This window comes from Dromiciops gliroides, chromosome 5 (genome assembly GCF_019393635.1).
Source record: "Dromiciops gliroides isolate mDroGli1 chromosome 5, mDroGli1.pri, whole genome shotgun sequence".
NCBI classification, from domain to species: Eukaryota; Metazoa; Chordata; class Mammalia; order Microbiotheria; family Microbiotheriidae; genus Dromiciops; species Dromiciops gliroides.
The window spans coordinates 202,678,669-202,691,598 of record NC_057865.1 but is presented as its reverse complement, the minus strand read 5'-3'; the positions used below and the strand labels follow the sequence as shown (position 1 = coordinate 202,691,598).

Here is a 12,930-nt window from a genome sequence, read left to right as displayed (position 1 = left end):
AGTAGTTGCCACGGAGGAGAGTGAGTGAAATCTACTGGAACAAGTCCCAGTGTCCTGGGCATTGAAGGGAGAGGGAAGTAGGAGGATTTCCCAGGTTATTGTCTTACTGCTTATCCCAGGTAAATTTTGCTCCCAGTCAATGAAAAGAGGTGAAAGCTCGCTGGGGAGGGTGGGAGTGGGATGTGAGGATAGGGGACTGGTGTTGAGATCCATTTCCCCCCACCCTGCAAATATTTTGAGATACATGAATGATCACCTTGAAACAAACACCGCCCCCCCCCCAATCTCAATGCATTTCGACAAATGAATGAATTTAGTGTCAAATGTTGATAGCCTGTAGACCAGCTTCCTAATTTACCATCCATAAAGAGAGAAAATCTTAGGAGATGACTTTCCCACATTTCATTCCTTCCCATCTACCTAGCTCTCCAAAAGCTGGAATTTGAGTTTGAAACTTGGCTCCTTACTTCCTGTACTCACTTGCATAACCTTGGGCAAATTCCATAACCTCTCTGAAAATTTCACTAACCACCTCTTAGGGTTGTTGTGAAAGTGCTCTAAAAATGTGATTTTGCTGCTGTAACTGTTATTATTAACATTTAAATTGAAAAGAAACAGTGGTTTCATTGACTTAAGGCTTTTATTCTCTTCTGTGTGTGTGTGTGCATGCGTGTGTATGTGTACCCTATTAGAAATTAAAATTGATAAAATTTAAAAATATTTATTTAATTCACTAAAAATGAAAATAAACGCATTGCCTGTTAACATAAATAGTATTTTCAATGAAAATTACTATATTTTTCAAAGCCAAAAATAATGTTAGTAAGAAGTGACACTCTTACATATATTTTTAAAATCTCTTTAGTGTTTGGCTTAATAGAAAACAGCTGGATTCTCATATCTGCTGTGATATGTTGTTTTGGTTAAAGCATATGAAGAAACTCTGTCCTCACAAAGATATGTAGTTAGAGAAGGGAGGATTAACAAGATAATAATATCTTAGTACTGTCAAAAATGGTTTTGACCACGTGGATCCCCTGAAAGGAACTCAGAGACCCCCAGGGGATCTCAGACCACACTTAGAGAACTGCTGATCTAGAGGGTCTCTAAAGATCCTTCTGGCTCTAAATCCTGGGATTTGAGTAGATTTGCGCCATCCTTTGCTTCTCCTATGAGGTGCCATATACAGTCTGCTCAGCTTGTCTTTCAGAACAGACTGACTTGGGGAATAAAAACATGACACTTCCCACTACAATGGGGATATGGATCTGTCTTGTTAGCTAGCCACTCAGCCCCAGGGCCAAAACTTGGAGAAGACCATTGGTTGTTAGGATAATAATGACAGGAATTTCCCAGGTTTCTTCTTTTGGAGAAAGGGATATTTCAAGTAATCAAGAGAAGGCTGAATGGAAATTCATAAATGGTTGCTCATTATGGGAACTAGAACCCTCCTCATAATTGGAATCATCTGTGGTCAGATTAGCTGCAAATAAGCCCAGGACTACAAAGCCACATCTCTCTATTTTCCCCCAAACGTTAGCTCCTTACTCTATACCAAAATCAACTATCTTGACTGAGATCATGGGAGCTGTATAGGTAAAAGGTACAGTGAAAAGAGCAGTAGGTTTGAAGTCAGAAGACTTAAATTTGAGTGTTAACCTAGCCACTAATAAGTCTAGTGACTAGGCAATATACTTCACATCTCTGAGCTGCAATTTCTTAGTCTGGAAAATGGGATAACAATACATGCAGTACTTACCTCACTGGACTGTTTTAAGGACCAAAAGAGAGGATAATGTATATAAAAGGCTTTGTAAACCTTAGTGCAGGTGTATATATGTGTATATATATATATGTATGTATATACACACATAATTTATACAAACATGTAAATTAGCATGACCATAAGCACAAGTTCTGAAGGAGCTTTTGGGAGAGGAAGGTCTGGGTCTTTGGAATGGTTTTAGCATTGGGAGCTGGGAAGATGAACCTTTTTGGTCTGATCAGATTATTTGCTCCACAAACACCAAGAAAGACAAATGTAAAAAAATGAAAAACCTTCTTGCTCTTGACCTACCATATACCCTGACATACAGACATGTTGATGTGAAATCCCGAGGCATATAGTGGTTATGCCTGCCTCTATTTCACTTTACTTTAATCAAAGTCTTGTCCTTTACCTGAAATGGTAGTGATGTTAGAGGTAGAGATGCATTCTTAAAAAGACAATGGGGGGGGCAGCTAGGTGGCACAGTGGATAAAGCACCGGCCCTGGATTCAGGAGGACCTGAGTTCAAAGCTGGCCTCAGACACTTAACACTTACTAGCTGTGTGACCCTGGGCAAGTCACTTAACCCCCATTACCTCTCCAAAAAAAAAAAAGACAATTAGGGATGTACATAAAGAGTTAAGATCCCTAATTCCAAGGGATCTTAAATCCCCATTTTCTGTGCCAAGTGAACTGTTATATGATCCAGGCACTGTCCAAGGGAAGAAACTGCCCTGTAACTCTTGCTGGTATGGAAGCAAGAAAGCCACTCTTGATTGCCATGGGCCACTGACTACATACCTGAAGAAATTAAAAGGCAATGGGCCTGCCCAGTGGGCCATCCCCTGAAATGCAGACAGGGGTACTGCAACACAATCCCCCAAGAGGAACACCCTCCCATCAACACACACACACAGACACACCAATTCACACGTACACACACAGAGCACAGTGGAACATTACCATGGGTTTCTGTGGAGTGACTAAACCAAGAAAACTTCCCTTTCTTCTTATCAATCATGCCAGCCGGAGTGCTTCCTTTCACAGACAAGATGGTCAGTGTCAAGGACCAGGAACAAGACATCAATAGAGAGCATGCAGCCAGTGATGGGGCAAAAGAAAGAAACAAGGAACTCAGCTTTCAAATAGGACACCCGTTTTCCTTTCCAAAAACAAACCAAAAAAACAAACAGGCAAACAAACAAACAAAAACCAAAGAAACAAACAAAGGAAAAAACCCCAAACTTTTTCACATGAATAACAGTACAAAGAAAACAATGAGCTTAACAAGAGTACATCTGACTCCAGCCAAGGCCCCTGCAGGCTTGGCAGGGTCCAGTCAGCAGCTTAAAGTAATGAACTGGCTTATAAGGGAACAAACATGCTTCAGTTCTCTCTCATTTGTTTATAGAAGCTCTTTTCATGCGGTTCAGTTGATAAGGGAAATGGCTGAAAATGTGGGAACCGAACCATAGCATCAAGTTCTCCTTCTATTCCCCAATGGTCCAATGAGTTGCGCTCTTCACTTTAGATTTACATGAAACAGCAAGGTATTGTAGAGAGACCACTGGGCTTACAATCAGAACTATGTTCAAAGTCTGGTTCTGCCATCTACTGTGTAATCTGAGCCTTGGGATGATAATCTCATCCCTCCTTACTTCACAAGTATATGGTGAGGGTCCTATGAGATAATATATGTAAACCATCATAAAAACGTCAGAGATTCTTATCCTACAACTTTTGCCCAAAAAAGTCATAGCTCACATTTATATGGGGTGTTCCAAAAGTCTTACTGCAATTTGTATAGATAATGGTTAACAAAGCACTTTCCTCACACCTCTGTTATTAAGAAATAACTTATCTAAGGGGCAGCTAGGTGGTACAGTGGATAGAGCATCGGCCCTGGAGTCAGGAGTACCTGAGTTCAAATCTGGCCTCAGACACTTAACACTTACTAGCTGTGTGACCCTGGGCAAGTCACTTAAACCCAACTCACTGAAGGAAAAAAAAAAAAAAAGAAATAACTTATCTAAGTTATTAAATTGGTGCTCTAAAGCATATGACCTTAGGGTCATAAATTTAGAGTCTGAAGTAGTCTTACATTATCTTTTTTTAATATTATCTTTTATCTGGGTATATATACAACTGGAAACAATGCTGATTTTAAAAATTTTCTTTCTCTTCTGGGGTGGGAGAGCTTCAGATAGGATCAAGGAGATCTGGATTTTAGGCACTGCCTATAACATCTGGACACAGAAGCCTGATTTGGTTTTCTGCTACGTTATTGGAATTCCCCTAAGGAATGGCCTGATGGTAACACGGATGCTGATGATACATATCATCCAACTTGACCTACAATCAAGGCTGGCTAGAGACGGACACTGACAATTTGCCAACCCTGAATACCTCTCCCCCACCAGCTGGCTATGGTGTTCTCAATTTCCATTCTTAGAATCATTCTTTTGGCATGTCTTCAGGAAGTCCTTGTTAAAATGAAAATATTTTTCCCTAGGAGGAATACCATATTGACACACATTATACCCATTACTTTATGGATTAGTCTATTAGATTCATACACCTGTCAACTAGCCAGAAAAAGGCCTTGAGGGGATCAGCTACAAGAATGGGCTGTGTGTGTGTGTGTGTGTGTGTGTGTGTGTGTGTGTGTGTGTGTGTGTGTGTGAGTGAGTGAAGTGGAGTAAGGGGAAAGGAAGTGATGTGCATCAGGAAACTCTAGCACTGAATCTGCAATTAGAAGATCTGGGTTCAAGTCCTACCCATGACTTACTAGATCGGGGTGACCTCGTACAAATCACTTTAGCTCCCTGGGCCTCAGTTTCCTCATCCAGCAAAAGGGATTAAGAATACTTGTACTGGGGGCAGCTAGGTGGCGCAGTGGATAAAGCACCGGCCCTGGATTCAGGAGGATCTGAGTTCAAATCCGGCCTCAGACACTTAACACTTACTAGCTGTGTGACCCTGGGCAAGTCACTTAACCCCCATTGCCCCACAAAAAACAAAAACAAACAAACAAACAAAATACTTGTACTGTTGAATTCCTGGACTTCTGAGGATCAAATAGGATAAATGTACAGTGCTTTGTAAATGACTCTGGACTATTATTATTGACTCGGCTTACAAAAGGATTAGACACAGCAGGCAGAGTTGATTCTTCAGGGACTCTCTTGCCTCAGGGATCCGAACTGTCATATTATAGTCTCAGTCTGTCGGTGAAATGCTCTATGACCTTTTACATGTAGTTTTTGTCCTTTCTCACTCTCAATTTCCTCATCTATAAAATGAGGGAGTTGGAATGGATGATCTACATGGCCAGTTTTAACATTTTATGATGCTATTCAGTAAAGGTGGAGAAAAGAACACCCTAATTGGCCTTCAGGAAGCACCTCCCTTCCTCCCACATCCGCCCCTCCCCCAGACACAGTCTGCAAGAGTCACCCAGGAGTGACCCAAGAGGTAGGAGACAGACAGAACGTCCTGGTGGAGAAGGCATGAAACTTGTCGTCAGATGACCTGAGTTCCAATTCAGGCTCTGCCAATTCCAACTTATTTAACCTTGAGCAAATCACTTAAACTTTTTGGATTTTCTTTTCCTTATCAATACAATTACAGAGAACCAGAAGTTGGTAGGGAACTTAGAGGTCCCATACCCCAATACATATCTGAATGGGGTTGGACTAATTGAACTCTAGGGTCCCTTTCACCTCTAAAATGCTAAGATCATATACAGGCCGGTGACTTCAATGGAAGAGATGGAAGAACTTGGCAACATAAAGTGCCAGTCTGCAGGAAACTGAGGCAAAAAGACAGCAAAGAATTGATCCACCCTTTCTCTGCTAAATGCAATATATGTTCGGAAATCCTAGCCTATGTGAGAATGTCTGTTCTATTTAAAGAGGTGGCTTAGCGCATCTATATTATCCTATTCAAAACTAAAATATCTACTTCAAGAAATCTGCTTCCTATAATTGATTTGGGAGAAAAGATGCTGGAGAGAAAGCCAGTTTTCTTCCATTCTAATTCCATCGGTTCCAGGTAGAAAAGGTAGATTCAAGGTGTCCTTGCTGCTGCCTCTATCTCAATCCCTGTTTATTTAGCAGGTTGCCAGAATATGTGTGTTCCTAACTACTTAGTGATAGAATTTAAATGATTTGCCCTGCCACCAGGCTTGACTGACAGGAGACTCTATTTCTCCTAACACCATTCGTGACCATCCTGAGGTTGGATGCTGTCTTGATACTACTACTCATATCTCTGACTTGATGAAGTTTTCACTACTTAGATATGTAGCCTTGGTAGAATGGAGCCCATGTAAGATACTTCTCCTGGCAGCAGCTGTCATGGCACAATGCCTACCATCATTACTGTTCCTTTCCCCGCTACAATGAGGGAAGCCCACATAGTATTGTGGTGGTCTGCTGGAAAGACCACTGGGCTGAGATTCAAGAGTGAATTTCACCATCTTATACCCATATGGCCCTGAGCAAGTCATGCATTTCCCTCATTTGTAAAATGAAGACAGCAAGGGGGAGAAAATGGATGTTAATCACTTTATGATGTCAAAAAGGGATGAAGTAAATGTGACTGTTATGATGATGACAGTGAAGATGTCGACCAAAGCCCTCCATGCTTCATCACAGAGTGAAGGTAACCCTGAGTTCTCAGAGCCAGCTCTGGCAACTTAGGCTCAAGTTGAAAGGATTCAGGCATATGTCTGTTGTCTGAGGACTAGCCCTGCTTGACCACTAGATAATTAATTTTTTACCATAGCAACTCAGAATGACTATTTACTGAGGTATGATCTTTGTTGGTGGGAGTTCCTATCTTTGTGCCAATTCCCTGTTGCTTCTGGGGTACAATGATAAAATCACAGTGTTATCCTTTGCAGAAGACTCTTGGGCAACTCATTTTGATAGCGTGGGTCTCGTTTTCTCCATTTTTATAATGAAGATGCTAGATAATGAATATCTCTAGGCTTACTGTCAGCTCTAAATACCTATGATCTTATGAGTTTATAAGATTTCTTCCAAAGTTGGGCTAGAGGCCAATGAGATAGTAATTTGGGGCATGGGATGCCTGTTGTATGGGCTACCTGCTCCAGTATCACTAACATCTGAGGGTTTGCAGATTATGTTTGGATTTCTTTAGGTTTCCTGGAGCATGGGACATTTAGCTCCAAGGGGATCTGATGAATGAAATAATAAGCTAGGGGAGACTCATGTTGGAATGACAGGAACCTTGTACTAGAAGTCAATAGATTTAGTTAACATCCAACAGTAGAAAGAACATGGGATTTGAAGTTAGAGGACCTGAGATCATCTCCTGCCTTTGTACCTACTCCATGTGACTCCTTGGATACAATAGTTCACTTTTCTCAGCCTCATTTTCCCTATCTATAAAATAAGGAGGCTGGTCTTCTGCAAAAAGTCACTTTGACATCTTAAGGGAATGATAAAGTAGGAAATCATACAAGACATCCTAACCTATCAATAATTCTGTTAGGGAGAATCACAGGATATGACCCAAATATGGTAACTGGCATCACTTCATAGGTTTGGGTTTGTAGGCCTGACTAGCTGGCTATCTTTAATTGAATGATATCAAGATATTTGGGCCTATAATTTGGATAGCTGCCACCAGGTGAAGAGTGGTGGGTGCCTTGGAAAATGGTTGTGTGGATCAACCCTTTCTGATTTCTCTGGGTATTGATAACTGAGATTGACCAGGATACACTATCTTGCCACTTAAGCTAGTTCTGTGAAAATAAATCTGATTATCAAAATAATAATGGCAGCTAGGTGATACAATAGATAAAACACAGAACTTGGAGTTGGGACACTTCCTAGCTGTGTGACCTTGGGCAAGTCACTTAAACTTCATTTCTCAGTTTCCTCATCTATAACATTGAGGTAATAATAGTATTTAACTCACAAGGTTGATGTGAAGATCAAGTGACTTAATATATGTAAAGCACTGTGCAAACTTGAAAGTGCTTTAAATACTAGTTGCTATTATTATTATTATTAGTCCACATTGTTAAATATCCAAGTTACTGCCATGATTTTAATATTGTCTATGGATTTTCCATTAGTGAATCTGCTGTTAGAATTGTGTTTAACATTCTTGGCCATTTAGAAATCCATTTGAACTTATATAACCCTCATGTAGCCAAGAAAGGGTGGAACGGGTGTGTCAGAGGATGGGCCAAATCACCCACATGATCAGACAACCAACTTCAGAAGTGACTCTTGAGTGGTCTTTGGCAGAAGTTTGAAAGAGTCAGACTGACTTTGGTTTTATTAAAAAAAAAATGACTGCTGTTAAGGCTTCCCCAGAAATGAACTCCTTAACGGAAACATTTAACAACATCTCATGGGGACTTTATATTTCATTTATTTTTTTATCAGCATATGATGATTCATGCTAGAGTGACTGTGTTCCCTGTAAAACTCTCATAAATTGAGAGGGGGTGCGTTTAATAAGTGGCTCACTCTAGCTGGGAGGAGATATCTTCAAGCACAATCAACTAAATACAATATAGTTGACCGTAATTCTTGTGCCACACAGGAGAACAAAACTCAGTGTGAACAAAGAAAAATAAACAGAGAAGAGAAAGATCCCTTCAGTCATAGCTCCTTCTAGGTCACCTGCATCACCTGTTGACAATACCACTGTGTTTGGGCTTTCAGATTTCTATCTTTTACTTGACAAGGACAGCAGGCTGTGGGACATACCAGCACTGTAGCTGGCCTAGAGAAATGTCAGGTTTTCATTTTGGAATTCACCTATGAGTTTTCTGTTTCCAGGCTGCTGGGGAAGCAGATTGGGGGCAGTGGAAGTTGGTATGGAAGATATGGAGGAATATGATGTGAGAGCTGACGATACTTCCCCTTCAACCTGAGCTTTCTTTTATTGCTGGGGCTGGAGAACATGCCATTCAGAGATGGACTGAAAGAACTGGGCAAGTTTATCTTGGAGAAGAGAAGACTTAATGGGAATTGCTAGTTTTCTTCAAATATCTGAAGGGCTAGCACCTCAACAAGGTTTAGACTTGTTCTACTTGGTACCAGAGGGCAGAGCAATGAACAATAAGAGACTTGGTCTTGATATGTCTGTTTTTCTAACAATCAGAGCTGTCTCAAGCTGAAATGGAAAGCTTCAGAAGGTAGAGAATTCTTTTTGCACTGGATGCCTTCAAGTGAAGGCTGGACCACTTGTGAGGACGGTTATGGAGGGAATTCCTCTTCATGTACAAGTGGGACTAGAGGGCCTCTAAACAAGATTTTGTGATTTTAGAATGGTTATCCCAGGAGAAGCAGCATATGGAAGAAGTGGAGTAAATCTCCAACTGACCAAAAACTGGAATCTCCAGACCATCTGGATCAAACCATTTGGACATCTGAGTACTCCTGTGTGCAGCCTGGAAGTAAACTTTACTGTTCTGACCAGAAGACTGACTCTGCTGCCCCATGTCCTTGTCTAGTCTCAACTCGTCTGCCTTCCAAAATCTGGTTCCAATTCCCTTAGTCAATCTTCTTTCATACCATTCCCAAATATAAGCCTCCTTCCCTTGTAAGGCTGGTCTTGCCATCCCACAAACACGACACAATCATTTTCTGCTTGCCCTTTTGCTCGTTCCAATTTTTTTCTCTGTCTAAAATGCCCTTCTATCTCCTGTCCGGTGATCTATTTCCTACCCATGGGTGGTTTTCTTTTTGGTCTTTTCTGCCCAACCACACTATAAGTTCTTCAAAGATCAAAAGCTACGTCTTACAGCCCTCCTAGAGGCCCTACTATCCCTCCACATCCCTAAAACAACACATCATTGAGCAAAATAAACTTTTAATGAGTATCTGTGGATTGTTTGTGAAGAAACTGTGAGTGCTGCAATCGTGGTGGTAGTGATGATTATTTACAGTGGGAAAAGGGTTGCTACATTGGCCACCAGAGGACAAATCTCAGCCCGCTGGTAAAGCTTCTTGAGGGTCTCTCTCTTAAAAGGAAATATGATTAATTCAGGCTAACCTAAATATTCTTTACAATTACACAACTAGGATATTCCTTTCTACTTTTTTTTTTTTTGGTGAGGCAATTGGGGTTAAGTGACTTGCCCAGGGTCACACAGCCAGTTAGTGTCAAGGGTCTGAGGCCGGATTTGAACTCAGGTCCTCCTGAATCCAGGGCCGGTGTTCTATCCCCTGTGCCACCTAGCTGCCCCTCTACTTTTCAATAGTGTGACTATATGAAATATATGGTAGGCTTAAAGCCTGGAGAGGTTTGTCAGCCATATATACATATGAAAAACCAACATTTCATTTCAAGGGCCTCATTCCCTGAATTTAGTTTTGTTCTTGTGTTTCTCCCTCTAACTCTGTCTCTCCCCATTCACTAATTTGTGTGGTGGAACAAAATAATTTCAGAATTGAGAAACTGGGGGACTCAACCCCAACAGCTCTGGGCAGTTTTCCTCCAAATGGACAGTTTAACACATGAAAATAAAGTAATGAGTCACATGGACTTTCTGACCTTTATTCAAGCTGTGATATATCACATAGAGGTAGCCCTTGGTGACCAGAAGATAGAGGTAGAAAAAACAGATTTGTACCTGAGGGACCTAGTTATCTGACTCTCTGTTCCAAAAAGCTTGACCTTTAGAAAAGAAATGTCCACTTCCAAGAATAAGAGGAACAAACAGATTTCCACATGTGAAAAAGCCACTGAAAGAATTTTCTGCCTAGCTCTACTTCCTCATTCTCCTCTGAGGAAGAGGTAGCACCCCAGCTGAGGATTCCAACATAATCCAGAAGTAGAAGCAGAGAAAAGCTCCATGATCTTATACTCACACAGTAGAGCTGTAACCAGTGACCACGGGGCCAGCAGAGCAACATTGATCACTGGTCATGTGAGACCAACAGGAAGAAGTGCCCAGCAGAGACTACATCCCTCACATAGATTACACAACCAGCAGAGACCACACACCCAGCAATGGCAAAATGTCTGGGTTCCTTCCAAACAACAGTTAAAACACAAGAGATTTTAAATGATTGGGAAGTAAATATAAAATGGGATTAAATATTAAGAAGCCAAACAAAGTGATCTTATTAAAAAGGCAAAACATAAATGTGGAGTGCCATCTCTGTGATTATTATTGCTGCCATAAACTGAGGGGTGGGAGTGGGGGCTGTGAACAACTGCCCTGAACAGCAGCCATAATCCAGAAGAAAAGGCTCATGTGGGAGAGCTCTCAGTATGCCATAAACTATATGTACTCCCAAGCAGAACATTTTCCTCCACCATTACGGCATCTCAGAGTCAGGACATCTCAGTTATTCAAAAAGCTGGAGGGAAAGGATGTGTTCAGTGCTGCTGGACAAACCTTTGATGCTCATCTAGAGCCAGGTATGACAGTGCCAGTGTGATGTTCCTCATTCCTCCAGGAGAACGGAGTGGGTAGAAATAGAGGGAATATATATGACATAGGATGTAAGAGAGATCATGGTTAAGGAGAGGAAAAATAAGATTTCATGATGTCATTTGATCTCACCACTGACCCATCTTGAAACCTCTTATGGATCTGCATGGATTTGGTTAAGTTTTCTATACAGGAACCAGTTGGGATCTCACTACTTTCCAAATCAAAATATCCTTTCCTGGCAACCGCTCCATCTTTGTGTTGTCTCCTGTTTTAATTTAAGTTTCTTGAGAACAAGGGCTATATTTGTATACCTCGTATTTAGCATAATGCTTGGCACAAAGTAAGGCCTTAATAAATGTTTTCCCCCCATTCATTCATTCATTTACTGACATAGAATTTTGGTTATTTTACATGTAGCATTATTTTTGGGTAAGAGGGTCAGTGAGGAAGAAATTGTCCTATTTGCCAAGCTAGCCTTAAATAAGTAATTACTTAAGTAATATCAGGAGTCCAGGAAAAGCTGTCTCCTTCCAAACTTCAAAATAATCCTCCCCCGCAACCTCCTGATGCCCCAAATCAGGATATTTCTTAATTTTTTTTAATTAAAATTTTGTTCATGTCAAAATGAACCAGCTGAGAGGGGTCACATATTCATTAAGTCTTATTAATCATTCATATTTTAACAGGAAGGTATCTATCAAAGCCTAGAATCCCCGAGAACAAGAAAGGAAGAGCTAAGAGAACAAGAAAATATTAAAGGAAACACTGTGGTATACAGTAAAAAGGATACTGCCCTAGAGCCAGACTATGTTGGTTTGAATCCCAGCCCTGACTTTAGTGACCTGTGTGACCTTGGGTAGCTAACTTCTCTAGGCCTTAGTTTTTTCATCTAGATAGATGATAGTCTCTAAAGCCAGTCCTTTCCAGCTCTAAATTGATGATCCAGTGTGTGTATGGTGGGGGAATAGGGAGGTGGTACCACCAACCTTGCAGAAAGGGAAGGCTGCAGAAAACCTAACTAAAGGTAGCTTACTTTACAATTTTCCCTGGCTACCTCCTGCTAAATGCTCTGGAAAAGAGAGAGAAGCTGCTCAGCAGATAGAGAATCTTAGACAATGAACCAGGATAAGAAAGAAAGAGAGGGTAAGAAGAGATGTCATATTTTGGCTTTACTTCTGACCTCGCTTCCTGACTGAAAAAGAATCTTTAATTGTCACAGGAAGAAGAAACTAATTTTTTTTACTTTAATTAACTAAAACCAAACCCAAACAACCACATGCTGTTTTGGAAGGTGCATCTAGAATCATGTTATTTTAGAGTTGATAATGAATCTTAAATATGATCTACTCTAATTCAGCTGTCCTGATATAGGAGAAACGAGAGTAGATTAGGCATCGGAAGATCGTTGCCTCCTAGATATGGGAGTTTCAACATCTTCTTTTACAAAATGGAGATAATAATGCTAATTATTATTATAATACCAGTCCCTAGTTATCTCAGAGGGCCATTGTGGAGATCAAATGACATCATGCATGTGCTAGAATTTTGTGACCTGTAAAGTGCTATGCAAATAGAAAATATTATTGTAGATGAGGTCCAGAGAGGTTCACAGAGCAGCTAGCACCTCATATGCCTCAAAGAGTCGCAAAAATGTGGTGCTGTGATTGTTGTTACGAGGATAAGTTGAAGGAATTGGGGATGTTTGGCCTGGAAATGTGAAGATGTAGAG

At 40.8% G+C, this 12,930-nt stretch overlaps 1 protein-coding gene across 1 annotated transcript in view; it reads right to left on the bottom strand.

Annotated features, from left to right (window-relative positions):
• CACNA1C (calcium voltage-gated channel subunit alpha1 C) overlaps positions 1–12,930 on the bottom strand; it is an 833,272-nt gene that overhangs the window by 181,426 nt on the left and 638,916 nt on the right.